The sequence below is a fragment of the Schistocerca serialis genome, chromosome 5 (genome assembly GCF_023864345.2).
Source record: "Schistocerca serialis cubense isolate TAMUIC-IGC-003099 chromosome 5, iqSchSeri2.2, whole genome shotgun sequence".
In the NCBI taxonomy this organism is placed as follows: domain Eukaryota; kingdom Metazoa; phylum Arthropoda; class Insecta; order Orthoptera; family Acrididae; genus Schistocerca; species Schistocerca serialis.
This window is the reverse complement of record NC_064642.1, coordinates 406,029,572-406,056,348: the sequence shown is the minus strand read 5'-3', so window position 1 is coordinate 406,056,348 and position 26,777 is coordinate 406,029,572. Positions and strand designations below refer to the sequence as shown.

At 44.4% G+C, this 26,777-nt stretch overlaps 1 protein-coding gene across 1 annotated transcript in view; it reads right to left on the bottom strand.

Annotated features, from left to right (window-relative positions):
* Positions 1–26,777, bottom strand: part of LOC126480724 (L-lactate dehydrogenase) — a 310,377-nt gene that overhangs the window by 138,721 nt on the left and 144,879 nt on the right. The gene's annotated exons all lie outside the window — the stretch shown is intronic.

The following is a 26,777-nucleotide window of genomic DNA, read 5'->3' as shown; positions in this document are numbered from 1 at the left end:
TGAAAGTTGACATTACACTTAGAGGAACGAAACCATTTCCGATCAGGCGGCTGAACAAGGATCTACAATGCCATACGACTCTTTATTTCTGTTTTCTTTGATCTTCATCTTCTTCCTGGCTTATTCCTGTATCTCCCAGTCGTCGCCGTGTTGATTCGGATGTGGTAATGATAATAACAGAGGGTGGCCGGGTGACCTGCCTGACGCCACCACCCGGGAAGAAATCTGTGTACCCCACGTGAACACGTTTTCTAAAGTTTTGCGTTGCGTCTATCTATAGCGGAACGTGCATAGCAACCCACTACTCACCTAGTCGGATGTGGGAAACCGCCTACAAACCACATCCGACTGGCTGGCACATCCGGCCCTTGTAGTTAATCTACCGGGTGGGTTCGATCCGGGAGTCGTGCTCTTCAACGCACTTTTTTTATTGATTTCATTTTGTCCGTTTATGTTCGTTGCCTTTGTTCAGAGCGGACGTCCATATGACATCCGTTCAAGTTCATCGTTGATCCATTCACTCAGTTTTTTTTTTTTTTTTTTAATTACGATGGCAGCTAACCCTCTGACCGAACACGCTGAGGTTCCGTGCCGGCTAACGCGCTCGGCTGTCCGGGTGTGTATTTCTTTTTTCTATGATTACGCTTGATAAACTGTTCGTTGCCGACCGTGGTGGCCGAGCAGTTCTAGGCTCATCAGTCCGGAACCGCGCGACTGCTACGGTCGCAGGTTCGAATCCTGCCTTGGGCATGGATATGTGTGATGTCCTTAGGTTAGTTAGGTTTAAGAAGTTCTAAGTTCTAGGCGATTGATGACATCAGATGCTAAGTCCCATAGTGCTCAGAGCCATTTGATTTGAAACTGTTCGTTGATCTGCTTCCTTTTGTAGAGGCTATACCTTCTAACAATCGCTGTATAGCCCTCTGCAGTTGTCTGCTGCAACCACAATAATAATGCTGATAATAACAATAATAATAATAGTATAAATGTGCTTAATGTTTTAGTGTTGTGCTGCCTGCAACTAAGGAAATTGCCCATAAATAAAATAATTACGAATTTTCTAAACGGTCTGCGCATTCCAGAATGAGATTTTCACTCTGCAGCGGAGTGTGCGCTGAACAGAAGTAAAGATACATTCAGATGCTCGAGGAGCTAAGTTCAGAAACGTTTCCTTTTCCACAACTGTGTTTATCCTCATCTTGTAGCCGTCTATTCAAGGCATCAGGCATTCTAACTTCATCTCCATAATAAAGAGCGTGTTTTAAAAGGAAGTGTTACATGTTCCTACCGGAGATGTTATGTATCAAAACCAGAAGAAAAGTCCTGCTAACGATATGTCTGGAAACGAGTACCCGTTGAGAGGGTCAATTTGCCCTCTCATTCCTATCTGTCTGTTACGTAGAAGTACACACTAAAGGAAGTGTGGCATGTTGTTACCACTCATCCTGACACTTTCTTCAGCCCTTGTTCGCAGTGAATCACACTCCCTTTCGGCTCTGTTAGGACTGCGTCACGTGTTTTGGTCATATGCTCCTCTAACCTCTCCACATGGTCAATGGACAGGTGCTGTGGTTAACCCATTTCTGCACAAGTTATGTTCAAATGTGTGTGAAATCTTATGGGACTTAACTGCTAAGGTCATCAGTCCCTAAGCTTACACACTACTTAGCCTAAATTATCCCAAGGACAAGCACACACACTCATGCCCGAGGGAAGACTCGAACCTCCGCCGGGACTGCACAAGTTAAGAGCGCTGCTGTAGTACGTTAGCCTTCCTGACAGACATCTTAGCCTTCCTGACAGACATCTTCTGTGGTTTATGCACGACTAGGCACCATCCCATTTTCTACGGACTGCGTGACAATAACTCACCGCAACGTTTCATGAGCGACGGACTGGTCGAGGAACATGTGCTTCCCGTTTACTGTACTTGAAATCGTTGGATTTCCGTCTAAGGGGACATTTAAAGCATTGGTGTATTCCCGAAACATCGACAATGTACAGACGTTATACGAGCGTGAGCCGTATTCATCTGGACATCGTTACAGGAACTTTTCTTCTGCTTTTGACAAATACTAGCTTATGTAGGAATATGTGACAGTATTTTTTAAATACATTGTACACCGGGTGTCCGTCTAAAAGTGATATGATACGTTTTATCCGTTGTTTGGGTAGCTGTGAGCTATTTATTTTTTACGGTGTGTGGATAAATTGAGAGCCGGCCGCGATGGTCTAGCGGTTCTAGGCGCTCAGTCCGGAACCGCGCGACTGCTACGGTCGCAGGTTCGAATCCTGCCTCGGGCATGGATGTGTGTGATGTCCTTAGGTTAGTTAGGTTGAAGTAGTTCTAAGTTCTAGGGGACTGATGACCACAGATGTTAAGTCCCATAGTGCTCAGAACCATTTGAACCATTTTGGATAAATTGAGCGCAAACAAATACCGCTTATCAAGTGTTTCGTGGGACGCCACATCGTCGTGTACTAAACAATATAGGATCGTTTGGATTATTTTCGCCACTGTGTGATTTGGCTCGATGAATGTTTCACTGCCGGCCGGGGTTGCCGAGCGGTTCTAGGCACTACGGTCTGGAACCGCGCGACCGCTATGGTCGCAGGTTCGAATCCTGACTCGGGTATGGATGTGTGTGATGTCCTTAGGTTAGTTAGGTTTAAGTAGTTCTAAGTTCTAGGGGATTGATGACCTTAGAAGTTAAGTCCCATAGCGCTCAGAGCCAAGAACCAAGAATGTTTCACTAGTACAACCCCATAAGTCATTATGGAGGGGGAATGTTCTAGAGGGACGAAAGTACAATCAGGTGTGCTCCAAGATTGTTTAATAAAAAGCTCTAATGGTCTCAATATGTATGTCATTAGACTGTTCGCTAATAATGCTGTTGCCTGTGGCAAAGAATCAGCCTTGGACGATCGTAAGGAATTGCAGAGAGCAAACTGCGCCTATTTTCTGATGGTGCTGTGGTGTATGGGAATGGAAAGCGTCGTCACTGAGTGACTATAGGACTATACAAGGTGACGGACAAAATGCATAGTTGGTTGACGAATGGCAGCTAGTTCTAAATGTAGAAGAATGTATCTTAATGTGGATGAGTAGGAAAAACAAACCCGTAAGGTTCGGATTCAGAGTTAGTAGTGTCCTAATTGATACAGTGACGACGTTTAAATATCTGCTCGTAACGTTGCAAAGCTTCATGATATGGAACGAGCATGTAAGGACGGCAGCAGGGGAAGCGAATGGTCGACTTCAGTTTGTTGAGAGAGTTCTAGAAAAAACGTAGCTCATCTGTAAAGGGGACGGCGTATAGAACACTAATTCTACTTATTCATGAGTACTGCTCGAGTGTTTGGTATCCCCACCAAGTAGAATTAAAGGAAGACATCAAAGCAATTCACAGGCGGACTAAAATGAGGAGACGACATTCTTTTCGAGGAATAGTATAGAGAAAATTTTAGAGAATCAGCATTTGAAGCTGAATGCAGAACGGTTCTACTGCCGCCAACTTAGGTTTTGAGGAAGGGCCCCAAAGATAAGATAAGAGAAATTAGGGCTCATTCGGAGGCCTATTGTCAATCGTTTTTCCCTCGCTCTATTTGCAAGTGGAACAGGAAGGGAAATGACTGGTAGTGGTACAAGGTACTCCTGCCACGCACCGTACTCTTTACATATCGACAGGTGAAAGATACTGCCTTTTTTTTTTTTTTTTTTTTTTTTTTTTTTGAGGATAGGAACCCGATAGCATCCAATTACAGTATTAGTGGTGAACAACTAGAACACGACACACATCATATAAATATTTATAGATAATACTAACATATGATATGAAGTGGGACGATCACGTAAAATCATTATTGGGGGAGGCGAATGGAGGACAGATTTGTTGGAATGGTTCCGGGGGAAAGCGGTGGATCTGAAAAGGAACCGTACACAAGTAACTAGAGCGACCAATTCTAGAGTTTCTTTGCTGTGTTTGAAGTGTGCGTCAAGTAAGCATAACAAAATACATCGAACGAACTCAGCTTCACTTGGAAACCGACTCTTTCCACATATTTTCAATACAAAACGACCAAATAATCAACGGAACATGGAGTTAACTGACCAACTACCTGTATTTCAGTGAGACCAGTTTCTCTCCACAAACGCTGTGGTATCTCCACACTACTCTCCACGAATCTGTAATAACAACGTGTCTGCTTATACTGCTGTAGTCGCCGTGAGATGATTCAATATAAAAAAGGAGCTTCTTGTCCACAAGAGCTGAATTGCAAACCTATGGAAAAAAATAGCGGTAGTTGGCTATGGATGAACGTCAGACGCTCCAATTTTACAACATTGCAGTCGTACAAATTGTTTACATGAACTTGACAACTCACTGAGCTATGTCGCTGACTAATGTTTTCTGTCACACGTCGTCACAGTATTTTTTATACCTATATCTGTGCATACGTCTTAGCATGATCACAATCTTTGTAATGCTGGCACATAAAACTGGGGGAGGTTTTCACATAAGCAGCAGGCGCCCTCTAAAAGATAACCCCACTGCGTGGCCCACAAAATCATTAACAGGACAGAACTTATCGTATAATAAAAAAATATTAATCGATACAAATGATGATGGAGATCTTAAGATTGAGGTTCGTACTGGAAACACTGAAATAGAACGTTCGTGTTAGATACGTTCCTTTCACCTTTCAGCTAATGGTTGCATGATGTTATACGTGATATCATCTATGCTTTCGACTGACACACTTCCTTAAAAACTGTGTATTTAACAGTCTATAGTGGCAGTGTAACCATAATGAAAAATTTATAGCTTCTATAAAATTGCGTCTAGTATCCTCTTTACCTTGCAATGAGCAGTTTGAAGAAATCGAGAAAAAAACAGAGCAGTGCCAGAAGTACGTACAGCATAAAGCCGGGTTCGCACACGGAACTATGTGGCGCCAAAGCTTGTGGCTTTCTGTAGTGGCATCGTGAGCTACTGATCACTCAGGACGCCACCAGTTCTACGTAGATACACAGCTTTCAGTATGGCGTCAATTGAAATCTTATGTGTATGAATGTTATTGTGTAGATCATGGCGTTAGAGCAATGACAGGAGTTAAATACAAGGAAGGCGAAACCCAAGTGTTGCATCCGAAAATAGTTTTCGCACAGGGATAAATCAGGGGGCACAAACAACATTTATAAAAAGAAATGACACTCGGAGACGAAAATGCTGTCTACAATGGCAAACTAACGAACAGCTGCCATGTAAATATCATCTGCAGACACGGAACTCTTCCAAGATTTTAGAATCCTGTTTATTCATTATATAGAAATTTCAATAACTAATTTTTAATTTGACAGCTGTCACATCACACTTGGGAGTTCTTTCCTGCATATAATCCGTAATTTATACAATACCTAGTCTCACAGACCACAAAGTTTATACGACTCGCTTTTTTGATTATGTATATTATGTTTACTTATTTATTCATCCAAAAATCGTTTAAGATTGTGATATACGCCACTGGTTTTCAAATGCTGTCTCTCCCACCACACACATACTCATTACTACAGAAAATAATGTACTTGTCGTTCCAGAAGCTGCGAAAGTGTACCGGCCAAGCACCGTTTTCACTTTTTTCGGTAATAAAATGAAAACACACTAAAATCGAATAGATAACAGCAGCAATTACTCCACGATAAATGTGACAGAAGTCTCGTGTATTGAAATAATGCCACCAGGGAGCAGTGATGGGAGGAAAGTGGCGCAACAAAGTACAAGCAAGTTGAGCTTTTTGTGGCCCGACAAAAGTTGCGTCCCTCAGTTTACACCATTAAAAAGTGGGCGTTTATTCATGCAGCTACACTGCAACTGCAGTATGCCACTAGCTGAGGCGAAATTTTTGTTACGTGTGTGAACCCAGCGAAGTACGGACGAAATCCCTTCTCCTTTTGCCTCAGCTGCGGTCAGCGGACGGAACGAGCAGGTGCGTGCTGGAAGTTCACGAATCGTCCAGCAGAAAGCGCTTGTATGCACTTCAGGTTACTCTCTCTCGTAACTCTGGAAACTCTTAGCTGATCAGTACACACGAAAAGCTGCAGTGTTAAACTCAGACTTCTTCCTGTCTGGTACTTCACGTAGCGCAGTTATGGTAATGGGTCGCTTCCATACAGACATAATGCTTTTTTTTGTAGGTCTTCATATCATATCACCTATATCATTGCATGTGTGTGTGTGTGTGTGTGTGTGTGTGTGTGTGTAAGATATTTTTGTAAAGCAGTGGGGCTTACGTTTACACATGTATGCCACTTTAGAAGTAATAATATTGTCATGTACCAGATTTGTGGAGCTAACTGATCAATCAAAAGCTTTTTCATTGACATTTGACATGAAACTTCCTGGCAGATGAAAACTGTGTGCCCGACTGAGGCTCGAACTCGGGACCTTTGCCTTTCGCGGGCAAGTGCTCTACCATCTGAGCTACCGAAGCACGACTCACGGCCGGTACTCACAGCTTTACTTCTGCCAGTATCTCGTCTCCTACCTTCCAAACTTTACAGAAGCTCTTCTGCGAACCTGGTAGAGCACTTGCCCGCGAAAGGCAAAGGTCCCGGGTTCGAGTCTCGATCGGGCACACAGTTTTAATCTGCCAGGAAGTTTCATATCAGCGCACACTCCGCTGCAGAGTGAAAATCTCATTCTGGAGACATATGACATGTTCTGCTAATTTTATATAGCAAGTAATGGGTCGAGAATCTCGAATTTGCGGGTAATTATTCACATTTCAGAGTACACTTACCTACGACGAAATACTCTCGTTTGCCATCTGAAACACTTCATTATGTTTTCCAGTGACGGCGGTATTATGATCTCTCATGTTAAGAGTAGTCGTGTCCAGTATGAACTTAACTGACTGAAATTTGTTCTGTGAAGACAACTTTATTTACACGAATATTTCGCAGTCAAATTAATTGTTTTTCGCTAGTGAATTTATGTTGGATAAATTACGTTGCTTTGTATGCTAGAGATGCTGAAGGCACTTGAGGCAATAACAAACAGAGGATTTAGATGCATCCCTTGCTTCAACAGTGACTATGGAAGTATTTTCGAATCATTTAAAAACTGCGTTCTAGTAATTTTTGATCATAGTCGTCAGTTTCCGCAATGTCATCTTCTCTTGTGTCATTCTCGTCACATGGGGATAATGACTCGTGTGATGCTGTCGGTAATTTGAGCGATTTACCTACAAATTTTTTGTCCCATATTCCCTCCCAGAACCAAATCAATTACTCCTAGAAATCTTCATTCAATGGCGCCCCTTGTAGCTTCCTCCGTTGAAGGTATTTCACTGGCTTATTGTGGCCTGTTCTTTCTGATAAGATTCTACAGAAGAGGTGGGAAGGTCATGGAAAAAATCAATTTTAAACTCTTTATAGCTCCTTGTCCAACATATGAGAAGCAAAACAACATTCCATTAGAACTACTGACAGCCTTGGGAGAGCCAGGCCTAACAAAACTCTACCATCTAGTGAACAAGATGTATGAGACAGGCGAAATACTCTCAGACTTCAAGAAAAATATAATAATTCAAATCCCAAAGAAAGCAGGTGTTGACAGATGTGAAAATTACCGAACTATCAGTTTAATAAGCCACGGCTGCAAAATACTAACACGAATTCTTTACAGACGAATGGAAAAACTGGTAGAAGCCGACCTCGGGGAAGATCAGTCTGGATTCCTTAGAAATGTTGGAACACGTGAGGCAATACTGACCCTACGACTTATTTTAGAAAATAGATCAGGGAAAAGCAAACCTACGTTTCTACCATTTGTAGACTTAGAGAAAGCTTTTGATAACATTGACTGGAATACTCTCTTTCAAATTCTGAAGGTGGCAGTGGTGAAATACAGGAAGCGAAATGCTATTTACAATTTGTACAGAAACCAGATGGCGGTTACAAGAGTCGTGGGGAATGAAAGGGAAGCAGTGGTTGGGAAGGGAATGAGACAGGGTTGTAGCCTATCCTCGATGTTATTCAATCTGTATATTGAGCAAGCAGTAAAGGAAACAAAAGAAAAATTCGGAGTAGGAATTAAAATCCATGGAGAAGAGATAAAAACTTTCTGGTTCGCCGATGACATTGTAATTCTGTCAGAGACAGCAAAGGACATGGAAGAGCAGGTCAACGGAATGGACAGTGTCTTGAAAGAAGGATATAAGATGAACATCAATAAAAGCAAAACGAGGATAATGGAATGTAGTCGAATCAAATCGGGTGATGCTGCGGGAATTAGATTAAGAAATGAGACACTGAAAGTAGTAAAGGAGTTTTGCTATCTGGGGAGAGTAAATAACTAATGACGGTCGAAGTAGAGAGGCTATAAAATGTAGACTGACAATGGCAAGGAAAGCGTTTCTGAAGAAGAGAAATTTGTTAACATCGAGTATAGATTTAAGTGTCAGAAAGTCGTTTCTGAAAGTTTTTGTATGGAGTGTAGCCATGTATGAAAGTGAAACATGGACGATAAATAGTTTAGACAAGAAGAGAATAGAAGCTTTCGAAACGTGATGCAACAGAAGAATGCTGAAGATTAGATGGGTAGATCACATAACTAATGAGGAGGTATTGAATAGAATTGGAGAGAAGAGAAATTTGTGGCAGATCTTGACTAGAAGAAGGGATCAGTTGGTAGGGCATGCTCTGAGGCATCAAGGGATCACCAACTTAGTATTGGAGGGCAGCGTGGAGGGTAAAAATCGTAGAGGGAGACCAAGAGATGAATACACTAAACAGATTCAGAAGGATGTAGGTTGCAATACGTACTGGGAGATGAAGAAGCTTGCACAGGATAGAGTAGCATGGAGGGCTGCATCAAACCAGTATCTGGACTGAAGACCACAACAACAGCTCCTTGTCCAACATATGAAATGCAATTGTAACTCGCTGGCAAAAATATGTTGCTTTCAATTGTACACCATCTGATCGTAAGGTGTTTGGATGTCTATGGAGGAATGGGAGCCCGTTATGACTCATCCCAAAGTTATTCCATTAGTTTCAGGTCGGCCCTCTGAGCAGGCTAGTGCGTTTCGGGAATATTGTTCTCCACAAAATATTGCCTCACAGATGTAGCGTTATGACAGGGTGCTCTGGCATGTCGATGCAATCAGTCATAGTCATCAAACTGATTCTCTGCTGTACGGAGTACACGATGCTGTAAAACGTGTTCATATTCTTTTGCATTTAGCTTTCATTAAGAAAAATAGGTTGACCACACTATGACCGCGAAAAATACCCTCGCACCCTAACAGCGCTACCTACTTCACTGTTGGCACTATACGTGATGGCAGATAACGTTATACAGCCATCCGCCAAACCGGAACCTTTCCATCGGATTGCCCTAGGGTACAGTATGATTCATCACTCCAGATTACTCGTTTCCAGTCATGCTTTGTCCAGTGCCATTGCTCTTTACACCACTTCAAGCTTCGTTTAGGAGGAGCTGCACGACCGTTGTACTCTATCCTATTTAACTGCCTGCTAGCTGAACTGCGGGTAGCGCTTCGAAACTCACGAATGATTCCTTACGCTGATTTGTTGCGATTTTTACAACCACCTCCGCTCTGCTCGATGGCCCCTGTCCATCAGTACGTGGAGCATGCCTGGTTATGGTTTAGCTGCGGTCATCCTTCGTGTTTCCAGTTCACAACCACATTACCAACAGTCGGCTTGGCAGCTTTGGAAGTGTTGAAGTGTCCCTGATGTATTTGTTACGCAGGTGGCATCTCATGACTAGTCCATGTCAGAGCTGACTGAAGTCTTCCGTCCGGCCCATTCTGTGTTACTGCTTCTCTACTGATAACACAGTACTCCTCGGCTCCTTATAGTCTGGCGGGTCCGTCCCTGGTGTCATCTAGTGGTCAAATCCATATTACGTGGGGATGACCACTTGCTTTTGATCAGACAGCATATTTTAATAAATATATTGAAGAGTCAAAGAAACTGGTACACCTGCCTAATATCGTTTAGGGCCCCCGCGAGCACGCTGAAGTGCCGCAAAAAGACGTGGCATGGGGTCGACTAATATCTGAAGTAGTTCTGTAGGGAATTGACACCATGAATCCTGCAGGGCAGCCCATAAATCCGTAAGAGTGCGACGGAATGGAGATCTCTTCCGAATAGCACGATGCAAGGCATCCCACATATGCTCAATAATGTTCATGTCTGGGTCGTTTGGTGGCTAACGGAAGTGTTTAAACACAGAAGAGTGTTCCCGGAGCCACTCTGTAGTAATTCTAGACGTATGGGGTGTCGCATTGTCCTGTTGGAACTGCCCAAATTCGTCGGAATGTACAATGGACTTGAATGGATCCAAGTGATCGGACAGGATGCTTACGTACAAGTGACCTGTCAGAGTCGTGTCTTGACGTATCAGGGTTCCCATAGCACTCCAACTGCACACGTCCCACACCATTACAGGCTCTCCACCAGCTTTAACAGTCGTTTGCTGACATTCAGGGTCCCTGGATTCATGAGGTTGTCTCCATAGCCCTACGCGTCCATCCGCTCGATACAATTGGTAACGAGACTCGTCCGACCAGGTAATATGTTTCCAATCATCAACAGCCGAATGTCGGTGTTGACGAGCCCAGGAGAGATGTAAATCTTTGTGTCATGCAGTCATCATCTACATCTACATCTACATCATACTCCGCAAGCCACCTAATGGTGTGTGGCGGAGGGTACTTTCTGTACCACTAGGCTCCGAAAGCCCATATTGATGACGTTTCGTTCAATAGTTGATGGCTCGCATTGAAATCTGCAGCAATTTTCAAAAAGGGTTGCACTTCTGTCACGTTGCACGATTCTCTTCGGTCGTCGTTGGACCCGTTCTTGCAGGATTATTCTCCGGTCACTGCGATGTCGGAGATCTGATGTTTTACCGTATTCTTGATATTCACGGTTCACTCGTGAAATGGTCGTACAGGAGAATCCACACTTTATCGCTAGCTCGGAGATGCTGTGTCCAATCGCTCGCGCGCCGACTATAACACCACGTTCAAACTCACTTAAATCTTGATAACCTGCCATTGTAGCGGCATTAACCGATGTAACAACTGCTCCAGACACTTGTTGTGTTATATAGGTATTGCCGACAGCTGCGCCGTATTCTGCTCGTTCACGTTTCTCTGTATTTGAATACTCATGCCTATATCAGTTTCTTTGTGCCGCGTTGTGTAATTAGACATTTGGGATAGGAATTACATTCCCTGGAAGCTCTTCCGTGAGTGAGGTCGCTACATTTCATTTACCTCCAAGCTGAAGCTTTGTAGTACAATCTGGGTCTGTGATGTCGTAGAGGGGGAGTGGAGTAATTCTACCGCTAGACAGCTACAGTGCGGTTTGCGATAACAATGTTAGTGTAGAAACATGGACGATGCCCACGGTTGTACTTTGTAGCGAACTTTGTCCGGCTCAGCAGTGGTACACTACTGTCAGAAGACGAATTATTGGGCTGCGGGTGTTCCCATGTAATTTAAATAATTTAATGAGACTCACTCAAGAAGGCTTCAGCACAATCAGGCTCGAGATCGCGCACCCCAATATGTTTCACAACAGAGGTCTTCGAAAGTCACAAGTAATAGGACACTATCTTCGTAATACTGTAAAGTTTTACCAGAATGGCAACAATTCATCACGTGCAATAACCCAATCCAACTACAAACCGTAGTGTGCTCCAGATACACCCATGTGTGTAGCCTGTGAAGCACTATAAAATGCGTGGCAGCTACTCCATCTCCATCATATTTCATTTCTTCATTCAAAGATCAGAGGGCACAGCCTGTGTCGTTGGCCATAATTACTTTGGTCTTCCTGGGCCTCTCCAGTCTATAGGTCAAGATCTTTGCACTCTGAGTGCAAAACATTTCGCGACTGTTTTTATTCCGGACGTACAAGCGACGTCTGCGGGTAAACTACGGTGGCAGCTTGAACTAACAGCTGTAAACAAAAGATGTGTATTCGACCAGTCAGTTGCGAGCAGGCAGCGTCAAGTACTGGACGTGCAGCCGTAGTGTGTCAACGTTGTAGTGACGCAAATCGCAATGGAGCAGTATCTCTAAGTCAGCTGTTCAAGACATTCTGCAGAATGTTTTGAAGAAGAAAAAAGTTTGTGGAAAAATTTGATACGCAGACCCTGAGTCACGAACAAGAACAACGACGCGTGGACGCCTGCGGCGACTTCGTTGAAAAGCAAAACATGGACAATTCTTTTCTGGAAAAAAGCTATCATTGCTGACGTGATTGGTGCTTTTAAAACGAACCAAAGACAAAACGTCACTTGCAGAAACACGTATAAAAAGTCAACATCCTGGCGATATAACCTATGCAAAAGAACCTGCCCCTTTCTGGCAGCAGTGTACAAGAGGTCTCTTCCTGATGATAGGAAAAAAGCACATGTCATCCTAGTTTTCAAGAATGGACGTAGGACAGACGCACAAAAATATAGACCTATATCTCTGACGTCGGTCTATCGTAGACTTTTGGGTCACATTTTATGCTCGCGTATTATTACATTCCAGCAAGCCGAAAATCTCCTATGTAGGAACCAACATCGACTCCATAAATAACGGTCGCTCGATTCCTCCACGAGACACAGAAAGCATTAGACACAGGCGCACATGTAGATACTGTGCTCCTTGACTTCCGAAAGTCATTCGATACCGTTCCGCACGGCCGCCTAATGAACAAAATTACGAGAGTATGGAATATCAGACCAACTGTCTGATTGGATTGAAGAGTTTCTAGCAAACAGGACACAGCACGTCATTCTGAAAGGAGAGAAATCTTCAGACTTAAAAATAACTTCGGGCGTGCCCCAGAGGAGTGCTGTACGACCTTTAAGTTTCACAACATGTATTAGTGAATTAGTAGATAACGTCGGTAGTTCCATGAGGTTTCTCGCGGGTGTTGCTGTTGTATACAGGGAATGCACGACGCCAGAAAACTGTAACGAAATGCACAAGACCTGTGGAGGATTGACGCCTGGTGCAGAGAGTGGCGGCAGCTGACTCTTAACGAAGACAAATGAACGAGTAACTTATTGCGAATACATGGACAGAAAAGTCATTTATTGTATACATCTGAGTTCCAGAAAAATCGCTAAAAACAGTTCCTTCCACAAAATATCTAGCACTATATGTACAGAGCCGATAAGAAGGTGAGACGACAACGTAAAATAAATCGCGAGTAAGGCAGATGCCAGATTGAGATAATTTAGATTCGTTGGAAGATCCTTGGGGAATGTAGTCTAATAACAAAGGACGTGGCTTACAAAACACTAATTCGACAAAGACCTGAATATTACTTGTCAGTATGGGATCCGTAACAGGTAGGACTGATAGGGGAAACAAATGGTTCAAATGGCTCTGAGCATTATGGGACTTTAACTGCTGAGGTCATCAGTCCCCTAGAACTTAGAACTGCTTAAACCTAACTAACCTAAGGACATCACACACATCCATGCTCCAGGCAGGATTCGAACCTGCAACCGTAGCGGTCGTGCTGTTCCAGAATGTAGCGCCTAGAACGGCTCGGCCACACCGGCCGGCTAGGGGAAACAGAAAAGATCTAAAGAACAGCAGCACGTTTCTTTTGTGGTTAATTTAGAAAGTGCGATCAGTATGGGGTCCGTAACAAATAGGACTCATAGAGGAAACAGAAAGATCCAAAGAAGAGCAGCACGTTTCCTTTGAGGTTAATTTAGAAAGTGCGAAAGCGCCACGGAGATGATCAACTCAAGTGGCAGACGCTGCAAGAGAGGCTTTCTGCGTCATGTTTTAGTCTACTGTTAAAGAACCGACAGTGTACATTGCTGGAAGGGTCACACAATGTAAACTACTGGCCATTAAAATTGCTACACCAAGAAGAAATGCAGATGATAAACGGGTATTCATTGGACAAATATATTATACTAGAACTGATTACATTTTCACTCAATTTGGGTGCATAGATCCTGAGAAATCAATACCCAGAACAACCACCTCTGGGCGTAATAACGGCCTTGATACGCCTGGGCATTGAGTCAACACGATACCACATTTCATCAAGAGTAGTGACTAGCGTATTGTGACGAGCCAGTTGCTCGGCCACCATTGACCAGACGTTTTCACTTGGTGAGAGATCTGGAGAATTTGCTGGACAGGGCAGCAGTCGAACATTTTCTGTATCTAGAAAGGCCCGTACAGCACCTGCAACATGCGATCGTGCAATATCCTGCTGAAATGTAGGGTTCAGCAGGGATCGAATGAAGGGTAGAGCCACGGGTAGTAACACATCTGAAATGTAACGTCCACTGTTCAAAGTGCCGTCAATGCGAACAAGAGGTGACTGAGACGTGTAACCAATCGCACCCCATACCATCACGCCAGGTGATACGCCAGTATGGCGATGACGAATACACGCTTCCAATGTTCGTTCACCGCGATGTCGGCAACCACGGATGCGACCATCATGATGCTGTAAACAGAACCTGGATTCATCCGAAAAAATTACGTTTTGCCATTCGTACACCCAGGTTCGTCGCTGAGTACACAATCACAGGCGCTCCTGTCTGTGATGCAGCGTCAAGGGTAACCGCAGCCATGGTTTCCCAGCTGGTAGTCCATTCTGCTGCAAACGTCGTCGAACTGTTCGTGTAGATGGTTGTTGTCTTGCAAACGTCCCCATCTGTTGACTCAGGGTGCGAGACATGGCTGCACGATCCGTTACAGCCATGCGGATAAGATGCCTGTCATCTCGACTGCTAATGATACGAGGCCGTTGGGATCCAGCACGGCGTTCCGTGTTACCCTCCTGAACCCACCGATTCCATATTCTGCTAACAGGTACTGGATCTCGACCAACACGAGCAACAATGTCGCGATACGATAAACCGCAATCACGATAGGCTACAATCCGACCTTTATCAAAGTCGGAAACGTGATGGTACGCATTTCTCCTCCGTACACGAGGCATCACAACAACGTTTCCCCAGGCAACGCCGGTCAACTGCTGTTTGTGTATGAGAATTCGGTTGGAAACTTTCCTCCTCATGTCAGCACGTTGTAGGTGTCGCCACCGGTGCCAACCTTCTGTGAATGGTCTGAAAAGCTAATCATTTGCATATGACAGCATCTTCTTTCTGTCGGTTAAATTTCGCGTCTGTAGGACGTCATCTTAGTGGTGTATTAATTTTAATGGCCAGTAGTGTATATCTCGCGAAAGGACTATGAAGATAAAATTACAGTGATCCGAGCCCACACGGACGCTTACCAGCAATCATTCTTCCCGTGAACCATACGCGATGTAACACGTTAAGGGGAGTTGGCACTGGCACACAAGGTACCCTCCACCACACACCGTAAGGTGGCTTGCGCGGTATAGCTGTAGATGTAACATGTGAGTCGCACAAAGTCTCAAAAAAAGGGCTTTTCTGACAGCTTCAGATGGTTATATTAACCTTCTGTGCGTTGTGCTGAAGTGTGCGTGCGTGTCTGTGTGTGTATGTGCGTGTGGGTGAGGGGGAGGGGGACTGGGTCGGAAAGCTTGAATAATTAAAAACACCATCTGAACTTTTTCTTTATTAATCCACTTTACTTTCTGGCCTGACAAGGTAAGCTTTCAGAGGGGTTTTGCTTTGTGACCTACTGGTAAGGTGATCGCTCTATTGCTTTCAGTGCTCGCCTATTTAATCACGTATATCTTAACTTGCGTAGAACATCCTTTAACAGCTCGAAGAGACCGTGGTCTACATGATTTCTTTTTCGTATGTTTTGTGTCGTTATATCGAAGCAGAGGTGGTTGCTGTTTTTAACGTGTAGCCTCTCTTGGTAAAGCAATATTTTACGGATTCTTCTCATTTCACTTAGAAATGGAACTTACTCGAGGGGTTGGAGGAAGAAAGTGCTAATCCACAAGAGAGTGTTTTACGATATAGCATGTTATACACTGAAGCACCAGAGGAACTGGTACAGCCTTGCGTATTGAAATACGGAGATATGTAAACAGGCAGAATAAGACGCCGCAGTCGGCAATTCCTTTATAACACAAGTGTCTCGCGCACATGTTATATCGTTTACTCTGCTACAATGGAGCCGGCCGAAGTGGCCGTGCGGTTAAAGGCGCTGCAGTCTGGAACCGCAAGACCGCTACGGTCGCAGGTTCGAATCCTGCCTCGAGCATGGATGTTTGTGATGTCCTTAGGTTAGTTAGGTTTAACTAGTTCTAAGTTCTAGGGGACTAATGACCTCAGCAGTTGAGTCCCATAGTGCTCAGAGCCATTTGAACCATTTTTTGCTACAATGGCAGTTTATCAAGATTTTATGTTTGAAGGTGGTGTTATAGTCGGCATACGAGCGATGAGACAAAGCGTCTCCAAGGTAGCGATGAAATGGGCAGGCATTTTCCCGTACGCCCATTTCACAAGTGTACTGTGAATGTGAGGAATCCGGTAAAACAACAAATCTCCGACATCGCTACGGCCGGAAAAAGATCCTGCAAGAACGGGACTAACGACGACTGAAGACAATCGTTCAACATGACAGAAATGCAACCCTTCCGCAAACTGCTGCAGATTTCAGTGCTGGGCCATCAGCAAGTGTCAGCGACCGAACCATTCAACGAAACATCGTCGATATGGACTTTCGGAGCCGAAGACACCCTCATGTTCCCTTGACGACTGCACGACGCAAAGCTTTACACCTCACCTTGGCCCGTCAACACTGCCGCTGGTCACCAAACTCTCCAGACATGAACATTAGTGAGCATGCTGATGACTGGAAACATATTGCCGGGTCGGACGAGTCTCGCTTCATTTGTATCGAGCGGATGGACGAGTACAGGTATGGAGACAACCTCATGAATCCATGGACACTGCATGTTAGCAGGGGACTTTTAAAGCTGGCGGAGGCTCTGTAATTCTGCGGGGCGTGTGCAGTTGCAGTGACTGGTACCCCTAATACGTCTAGATACGACTCTGACAAGTGGCACATACGTGAGCATCCTGTCTGCACCCATTCATGTCCATTGCGCATCCCGATGGCAATTCCAGCACAACAGTGCGACACCTCACACGTCCAGAATTGCTACAGAGTGGCCCCAGGAACACTGTTCTGAGTTTAAACACTGCCGCCGGCCACCAAACTCCCCAGACATGAACATTAGTGAGTGTATATGGGATGTCTTGCAGCATGCTGTTCAGAAGAGACCTTCACTCTCTCGTATTCTTACGGATTGCAAGATTCATGGTGTCAGTTCCCTCCAGCACTACTTCAGTCATTAGTCGAATGCATGCCAGGTTGTATTGCGGCACTTCTGAGCGCTCGCGGGGGCCCTAAACAATATTAGGCAGGTGTAGCAGTTTCTTTGTCTCTTCAGTGTACATGTCGTTAGATTCACAGACAAGAACATAAACACAGTAAGACAATGCAACATATGTAGAAGACCGTACATTCTAGCGGTGCATGTAGAATTGTTTGTTACCAACATGCAGTGTATTCGAATACAAAACTGAGAAAGTGACCACACTAATCCTTACTAAATGGAGGATTAGCACTTTCTTCCGCCAACCTCTTCATATGCATTTCTGCAATGTACTCTCTACGTGAGCGGTATGTAGATGATGTTGATAGTTGCCGCCCTCTACTTTGTTGCTTGGAATTTCTTGAGAAATATTTCGCGAGGCTTATGAATCGTCTGTTTTCTGACTGTTTGCGATATAAAATTTCTTAGGATTTTTCTTACAATATCTTCTTATCTTCTCAGACAAACTAACAGCTGGTGATCCGATTTGCCGTCGTTTGTATAAGATATTCCATATTCCTCCGACCCTATCACAGCGAGACAGTGCTGTTAAGAACAGATTGACGAACGATATAATGCACCGGTATAGACAGGGGAAGAGACAAGCGGATAGACAGGGAAAGAGACAAGCGGCAGCGTTTTATGCTGCCGGCTTGTATAAAAAGATATTTAACGGTAAAAAACTCACCACTGGTTGACGACGATTGTGGCCAAATTATGTGTTCATTACTGCTAACATCTCGATAAGATTGGCGCCCGATAAAAGGCTGCGTGGCAGTTCATTACACTGCTGCTTGCTCGAGGCGAAGCACGTCCCAGCCCGGGGAAGACCGACTAGATGGCGGCAAGCACACCGGTCCAGTGACTTAAGAAGTAGCCTGCCTCTCGTAAAACCCTACACTGAGAAGAGAGAGTCACGCAACAAGAAACGTGGGCAAACATCCCTTCTTGATAGAATAAATAAACTGTTTTTATCTGGAATTAAGCATTAACAATCAATTGTAATCTGACTAATATGCTATATACATACATATTATAAAAATGTATGTAAGCATGTATAGATTGCGGTGACAAGAGTTATGGGGTGGCGATATGCGCACATAAAGCATATTGCGATAGTAGCGCGTACACAAGGTATAAAAGGGTAGTGCATCGGTGGAGCTGTCACTTGTACTCAGGTAATTTATGTGAGGAGATTTCCGACGTGAAGGTAATTTTTATGGGGAGATTTCCGACGTGGTCATGGCCACACGACGGGATTTAACAGGCTTTGAAAGCGGAATGGTAGTTGGAGCTAGACGCTTGTGCATTCCATTTCGGAAGTCGTTATGGAATTCAGTACTCCGAGATCCATAGTGTCAAAACTGTGACAAGAATACCAAATTTCAGGCATTGCTTCTCATCGCGGACAACGCAGTGCCGATTGTGTTCACTTAACGACCGAGCGCAGCGCCGTTTACGTAGAGGTGTCAGTGGTATCTGCTGTGTCGTCCGAACAAGACACAACCAGGGCCGGCCGGTGTGACAGAGCGGTTCTCGGCGCTTCAGTCTAGAACTGCGGTCTAGGGGACTGATGACCTCAGATGTTAAGTCCCATAGTGCTCAGAGCCATCTGAACCATTTTTTAACCTAGTCAGGGCAACAGCACTACAGGTGCAAAGAAGCGAGCTGGTGCCAGAGCCATAGAGACTCGCCACTTTCGCGAGTTCACCAGCGCCACGGGCGGCGCTGAGGATGAAGCTATCGGCTTCACCCCGGCCGATCGCCGGCCGTGTACAATCCGCCAATGACCGGAAGACAACGGACAGAAACCTACTCGGAAGATAGAAGAGCAGCTCTCTCCTACTTGGTTACAGATCGTCGTCCAGGACTGACTTAGACAGGGAACGTCGTTTAGAAGCGAATAGACAGTTGTTGTAAATTGCATTTGCTATGTACTGTGAAGCTTACCAACGATTGTTTGCACTTAGCCCTTGACGGCCTCTTTGTGTTACATTACATGCAGTACTGCAGACTTCGTTAGTCAAAAAGTCAACACTTTTTAACTCGATTCTTGAGTTTCTCCCGGCGTATTTGATAGTCAAAATATCCACGGGTGTGCTGCCGGTCTATAGTGTCCAACGGGCACAATATTTCGGCGATCATACATGTCGCCATCATCATGGGTACTCAGAGTGGCAGATTCAACGTGCTCTCCGCCCAACCACTGCAGCACAACCTCTTGAGATGGATGAAGTCACGAGGGAGGAGGTAGGCACTGCATTTATTCCATACACAGGCGCACTCTCGGGGAAAATCGCTCGCATTCTGAAGAAACACCGGGTCGGAACTGTGTTTTGTCCTCCAAATAAAACTCGTGCACTGGTGGAGAGCGCCAAAGATGACCTCGGTTTGAGGAAGGCCGGCGTGTACCAGATTTCCTGTCAATGTGGCAAGTCGTATATTGGTCAGACGATGCGTACCGTCGAGGATCGATGCCGTGAACACCAGAGGCACACCCGCCTGATGTATCCGAGCAAGTCGGCGGTCGCACCAATGACGACCTCATAAACCGTGACTGTGGCTATAATCTTAGCAAGGCTTGGGAACCAGCGATTGGGTTAATCAAGAGTAAATCGAGCAAACGTATAGTTGTGACGACCACGGCGGACAGAGCCATCACTCCGACGTCATCTCAGACGCCGTCGCAATCTGTTCCACCGCGCGACCGTGACGCGGGGCGCGGACGGCGGAGGGAGCGCGCCGCGGGCGGAGGGTATTCAAATCGTCCGCCGCCGCGACCGAACCCAGATCCCTCTGAGCAGCCATAGCGTACGGATCTCCGTGCCGGCACGTTCACAGGAGCTCAGTCCGTCAGTTCACCTGATGATGGCGACATGTATGATCGCCGAAATATTGTGCCCGTTGGACACTATAGACCGGCAGCACACCCGTGGATATTTTGACTTTTTAACTCATTTGTGGGACTTCGTTACTAATTTTTTTTGAGTGTTGCAGAACCTTCGTTCTTCTATCCTGTTACCTGACCCTGGGGCATACTGTGTAATAGTGGCAGGGAGAAGTTGTCTTACAAGGATCCTCCCCATCGCACCCCCCTCAGATTTAGTTATAAGTTGGCACAGTCGATAGGCCTTCAAAAACTGAACACAGATCAATTGAGAAAACAGGAAGAAGTTGTGTGGAACTGTGAAAAAATAAGCAAAATATACAAACTGAGCAGTTCATGGGAAGATATGGAACATCAAGGACACTTAGGGCTCAGGATTGCCGTAGTCTCGTCGTAAAGTGAGTAGCTGCGGAACGAGAGGTCCTTGGTTCAAATCTTCCATCGACTGAAAAGTTTAATTTTTTTATTTTCAGTTTATGTGACAAACTCTTGTGTTTTCATCACTTTTTTGGGAGTGATTATCACATCCACAAGAAAACCTAAATCGGGCAAGGTAGAAGAATCTTTTTACCCATTCGCCAAGTGTACAAGTTTGGTGGATCGACAACATATTCCTGTCATGTGACGCACATGCCGTTACCAGTGTCGTATAGAATATATCAGATGTGTTTTCCTGTGGAGGAATCGGCTGACCTATGACATTGCGATCAAATGTTTCCGGTTCCCATTGGAGAGGCACGTCCTTTCGTCTACTAATCGCACGGTTTTGCGATGCGGTCGCAAAACACAGACACTAAACTTATTACAGTGAACAGGGACGTCAATGAACGAACGGATAGATAACTATGCAAAAATAAAGAAAGTAAAATTCTCACTAGAGGGAAGTCTTGAACCAAGGACCTCTCGTTCTGCAGCTGCTCACGCTACCACGAGACCACCGCGCTCTTGAGCTTACATTGTCCATGATGTTACTTATGTTGCCCATGGACTACTCAGTTCGTATATTTTGCTTATTTTTTCACAGTTCCACACAACTCCTTCCTGTTTTCTCGATTAATCTGTGTTCAGTTTATCACGGCCTATCCACAGTGCCAACTTATAACTAAATCTGAGGGGGGTGCGATGGGGAGGTTCCCTTGTTAGCAATGTATTGCGCCAGAAGTCGTTTCACGAACTGTCAGACTCGGCCTAACGTAACAAAAAGTGGTAACTCGACCTCCACAGCAGTAGAGACGAGGCCTTTACAAAACTGACGACGAGGGTTGACAATACTAACAGACAAGCAACACGGAGTGAAACAGCCGCAGAAATCAATGTGGGACGTACGACGAACGTATCCGTTAGGACAGTGCGGTGAAATTTGGCGCTAGTGGGCTATGGTAGCAAACTACCAACGCGAGTGCCTTTGCTAGCAGCACATCGCCTGCAGCGCCTCTCCTGGGCTCGTGAGGTTGACAGCTGGACTCTAGACAACTGGAAAACCGTTGCGTGGTCGGATGAGTCCCATTTCAGATGGTAAGGGCAGATGGTAGGGTTCGAGTGTGGCGCAGACCCCCACGAAGCTATGGGTCCAGATTGTCAACAACGCACCATTGGTGGCTCTATAATGGTGTGGGCTGTGTTTATATGGAGTGGAGTGGGTCCTCTGGTCCAAGTGAAACAATCGTTGACTAGAAATGCTTATGTTCGGCTATTTGGAGACCTTTTTTCAGCCGTTCATGGACTTCATGACCCCAAACAAAGATAGTATCTTTACAGATGACAATGCGCCAAGCCACCTGCGCACAGTTTTTCGCGATTGGTTTGAGGAACATTCTGGAGAGTTCGAGCGAATGGCTTGGCTGCCTAAATCGCCCGACGTGAATCTCATAGAACGTCTATCGGACACAATCGAGAGATCAGTTCGTGCACAAAATCCTGCCCCGAGAACAATTTCGCAATTATAGACGGTTACAGAGGGCACGACTCAGTCTTTCTGCGAGGAACTTCCAAAGACTTGTTGAGTCCGTGCCACGTCGAACTGCTGATCTACGCCAGCCAAGAGGAGGTCCAACTCGATATTAGGAGGTATCCCATGACTTTTGTCATAACAGTGTGTATGCGTGCGCGTTCATGTGTGTGTGTGTGTGTGTGTGTGTGTGTGTGTGTGTGTGTGCGCGCGTTTCTGTTCATTGATCAGAAAATATGTCATAAACAGCGAGATGAATCAAACCTGTCGAATCATGCATGACATTTAAAATTATTACTTCTATGCTATGCACTCTTTTCGCAATAAATTACTCAGACAGTACTTACATATTCCGCTAAATGTGCCTAAAAATTATATCATGGTACCACACATAGTCCAAGAGATATGACTTCTTGCCTACATGATGTTTTAAGGGGGGTAGGACGTCAAACGGGCCGACTTGGAGCAGGAGAGGCATCACAGGACATTTTAATTTCCAGTTTCTATAGTTTTACAAATAAATTCATAAAACTTTTTCAGCATCACCAGGAAGCATTCAGGATTCACACTCATTGCAGTGGAAGTACGAAAACATGCCAAAATAAATTTTTTTTACATGTGAAATTTCATCATGTTTTCACTTACTATGGTTGCATTTGTTGCTATAGGTACACTTTTCTTCATAAATTAGAGAGATTCTTCGGTGAATTTTGCACATCATACATACCATACTCACAGGTGTATGAAACTCTAGAATTTGTTTAATTTATGAAAAAACGAATGAACTGTTATATTTTAAACTTCATTTTTAGGAAAAATACAAATTTTATAGTTAATTACCTCAATTTTTACCACAGTTTTTAATAGATTTCGAAAATTCTAGAGTTTCATACACCTTTAAGTATGGTTTGTATGCCGTGCACAATTCATCGAAGAATCTCTCTTACTTATGAAGAAAAGCGTACGTATAGCAACAAATACTGCCATTAGTAAGTGAAAAAAATGATGAAATTTCACATGTAAAAAAAATTATTTCGTTATGTTTTCGAGCTTCCACTGCTATGAGTGTGAATTCTGAATCCTACCTGGTCATGCTGACAAAGTTTTATGAATTTTTTTGTAAAAGTATAGACAGTGGAAATAAAAATGTCCTGTGGTGCCTCTCCTGCTCCAAGTCGGTCCGTTTGACGTCCTATCACCCGTAAGACATCCATTCTTCACTACTAACAAGGGAAATTCCCCGGCGCACCCCCCTCAGATCTAGTCGTAAGCTGGCCCAGTGCATAGACTGCCAAAAACTGTACACAGATCAAGCATGAAGATGGGAAGAATGTGTACTGAACTGTGAAAAAGAAGTAAAATAGAAACCGAGTACGGTTCAAGCTTACCATATGCAGCATCAAGCAGACGTCTGTTCCCGCGGTGTCGTGGTCCTGTGGATACGGTGTGTGTCTGCGAAGGGGAAGACCCATGTTCAAATGTCATTCATGTTACTAGGTTTATTTTATTTTATTTGTAGAAAGTTGTGAACTCTCCGCCCGGTTATTGACGTGCCTGTTCGCTGTATTCAGATTAGTGTCTGTGTCGCGGTGTAACGTCCATCTGCAACAGCGAGTTGTAAGAAAGAGACCTCCAGATGTACGTATCTCTTATTTGTTCTACATGAATGCCACATGTTATGACTCTTTTTTTCCGTTTTGGATGATTTGACTTCTTTACTTTGTTGTAACATGGTTCTTAACCGCCTACCTGTTGCTTTCATTTCTGTGAAAGGTCGATGCGGCATTTCGCCTGCTCTCACTATTCGTCACATTTACTTGCGACGGTAATATATTGTTCCCACATGACATATTCTACAACCACTGTATATTATGACAACTGCCAAAACTACAGAAGGAGAAAAGACCGGACGGAATGTTCATAATTTATTGGAAAAAAATTGGGACACGAGTTGGATTTGCACATGGAATCTCCCCGTTCGCCGTCCAACACCGTGAACGCATAACCATGACGCCGTGGCTACGCAACCATACTCGATGATGAACCTCTTGTTCTTGGACCGTTCACTGTTTCTGTTCCTTCTTTCTTTTTTCACAGTTCAGTACACCTTCTTCCTGTTTTCATGCTTGATCTGTGCTCAGTTTTTGACGAGCTATCCACTGGGCCGTCTCACGACGAAATCGGGAGGGTGTTTCCCTTGTAAGACACTCCTACAGTTGAGTCAACGTAAGGAAATCCCTGACACCTGGCACTGCTTTTGACAGCTTGTAACAAGTCCGATTTACGTATCCCGCTCGATCGGGATCTGATAGCAGCCCAAATAAATATTAATTAATGTGACCGTGTACCTAGTGGGGCTGGCAATCGGATTTGACTGCTACGGAATTGTTACATTCCATTTTGTCCTTCTCAAATGCTGTAATAATGAAATGTCCGGTGACAAGAAGAAACGCCAACACAGCTTCACTAATCAAGGACCTATATTCGTCTCAAAACACAAAAGGAAGGAGACAGGCACTGCCTTCGTCGTACATATTTAATTACGGCTAATCTCAGCACAGGCTTCCTCGCTATTCATTATCGTCACACGCAAATTCAATCGCTGCAATCCAACACTGCAACCCAACATTGCAATCCAAATGATGCCGGCGCGGTAGACACGGAACCACAAATATCGGCACAGAAATATCACTGATCACTCTCGTAATTATACTTTTTCACTTTCCCGTATTATTCTATCACAAAGGGGCTAAACCGCGGCGATGGCCACTCCCTTTGTCGGTAAAGCCTTGCATTACAACAACAGGCCTCCACACGGCTCGGCCCGCAACCTGGAAACTGACTGAACTCACACTCGCTCTTGCAACACGACACACTATCGATTGTTTGCCCCATCGACCTGTGCCGAGTACAAACTTATAGTAAGGGCCTACGGACCCCTTACATCCCCGCCCTCAAAAACTTCTTTGGAGCCTCTGGCGTAAAAGAATCGGCAAGGGAATTAGACATTGCTACATCTGAACAAAACACACAGTGTAAATTATTAATGAAATTACAATTCACCAAATAATCCCTCGGCTCCGGTAGTGAGCTGCCTCCACATTAATTTCTACAAAAGGTTATTACATCTCATAAACATGGCATTGTCTAAATTACAATTTTTTTATCAAGCAGCAATAGTCCTCTATAGTTCATAGTGAATGAAACACACAACATACAATCAAAAATTATTACTTGAACACATGACATATGAATCCTTATACTACAAATTAGTTGTTACAGGTTTTATACCCATTCTCAGGTAATCGTCGATATGAAATATGAAGTTCTAGTTATAATACATCAAAAAATACAATGCAAATAAACATGCCCCTTTTTCAAATGTCCGTTTAACAACTAAATGTCCGCCGGCCGGTGTGGCCGTGCGGTTCTAAGCGCGTCAGTTTGGAACCGCGTGACCGCTACGGTCGCAGGTTCGAATCCTGCCTCGGGCATGGATGTGTGTGGTGTCCTTAGTTAGGATTAAGTAGTTCTAAGTTCTAGGGGACTGATGACCTCAGTAGTTAAGTCCCATAGTGCTCAGAGCCATTTGAACCATTTTTGAACTAAATGTCCTAAATATATCTTAGTAGGTTTATTTGGGTCCTTGTAGCTCTCACTCTTGACCGGACCTCACCTGGAGTGTCATTTAATTTTCCGGTCCCTCCACCTCTTCCTCTATAATCAGACGAATGATTAAAATGATTCCTTGGGTCATTACTTCCCTCTCGGTTTTGATCATTAGCTTGACTGTGTTCCTGTGATGGAACAGATTCCAACTGTTCCAGTATTTCCATCAAGGCCTCCCTATCTTTAATTAGGCTCCCGGATACAGTTTCTTGCATTCTCCGGCTCATTCTTCTTTTTATCGCTGATATCACTACGTCATCACTCAGGGGTTGTTCCAAGGTCTCATTCAATTCCCACAAATGTTCGGCAGACTCTCTCAACGTTCCTCTCCATGTACTAAGTGACTTGCGGTGTAGTAGGTCCTCAATCGCTGCACACTGATGACTTTTGGACCAGTATTTCTTCAAGAATTCCTCTTCAAACTGACCGTAACTAGTAGTCCCTTCTTTCTTCCTGAATCCCCAAGTGAAGGCCTCACCTTCCATTCTATCTATTGCAAATTGAATCTTGTCTGAGTCTTTAAGATGTGCTGGGAAAACTCCTTTTAACCATTTCATAAATATCATTGGGTGCAACCCTCCTTTTGGTCTAAATTTCTGCCCTGTATTATTTTGGACGTACCGATTATCACTGCTCATCAAGGTAACGACTTTACCTTCCCCAACGGTTAAAGTGGCATTGGTAATTCGTTTATCAATTTCTTCTGTCTTGCTCTCCAATTGCTGCACTCCCTGTTGTAATTGCCTGACCTCCATTGCAACCCTCTTGTTATCCTCTTCTCGTTGCACGGCTATAGCATTTCTCAGATTGACAGCCAGTTGGTTTTGCCTATCTGCTATCCCCTTAACCGCATCATTGTATTGTTTCTGCATCTGCGTCACCTCGGCGATTCGATGATTGCAATTTGTTTCCACTTCGTTGATTCTTTCTCC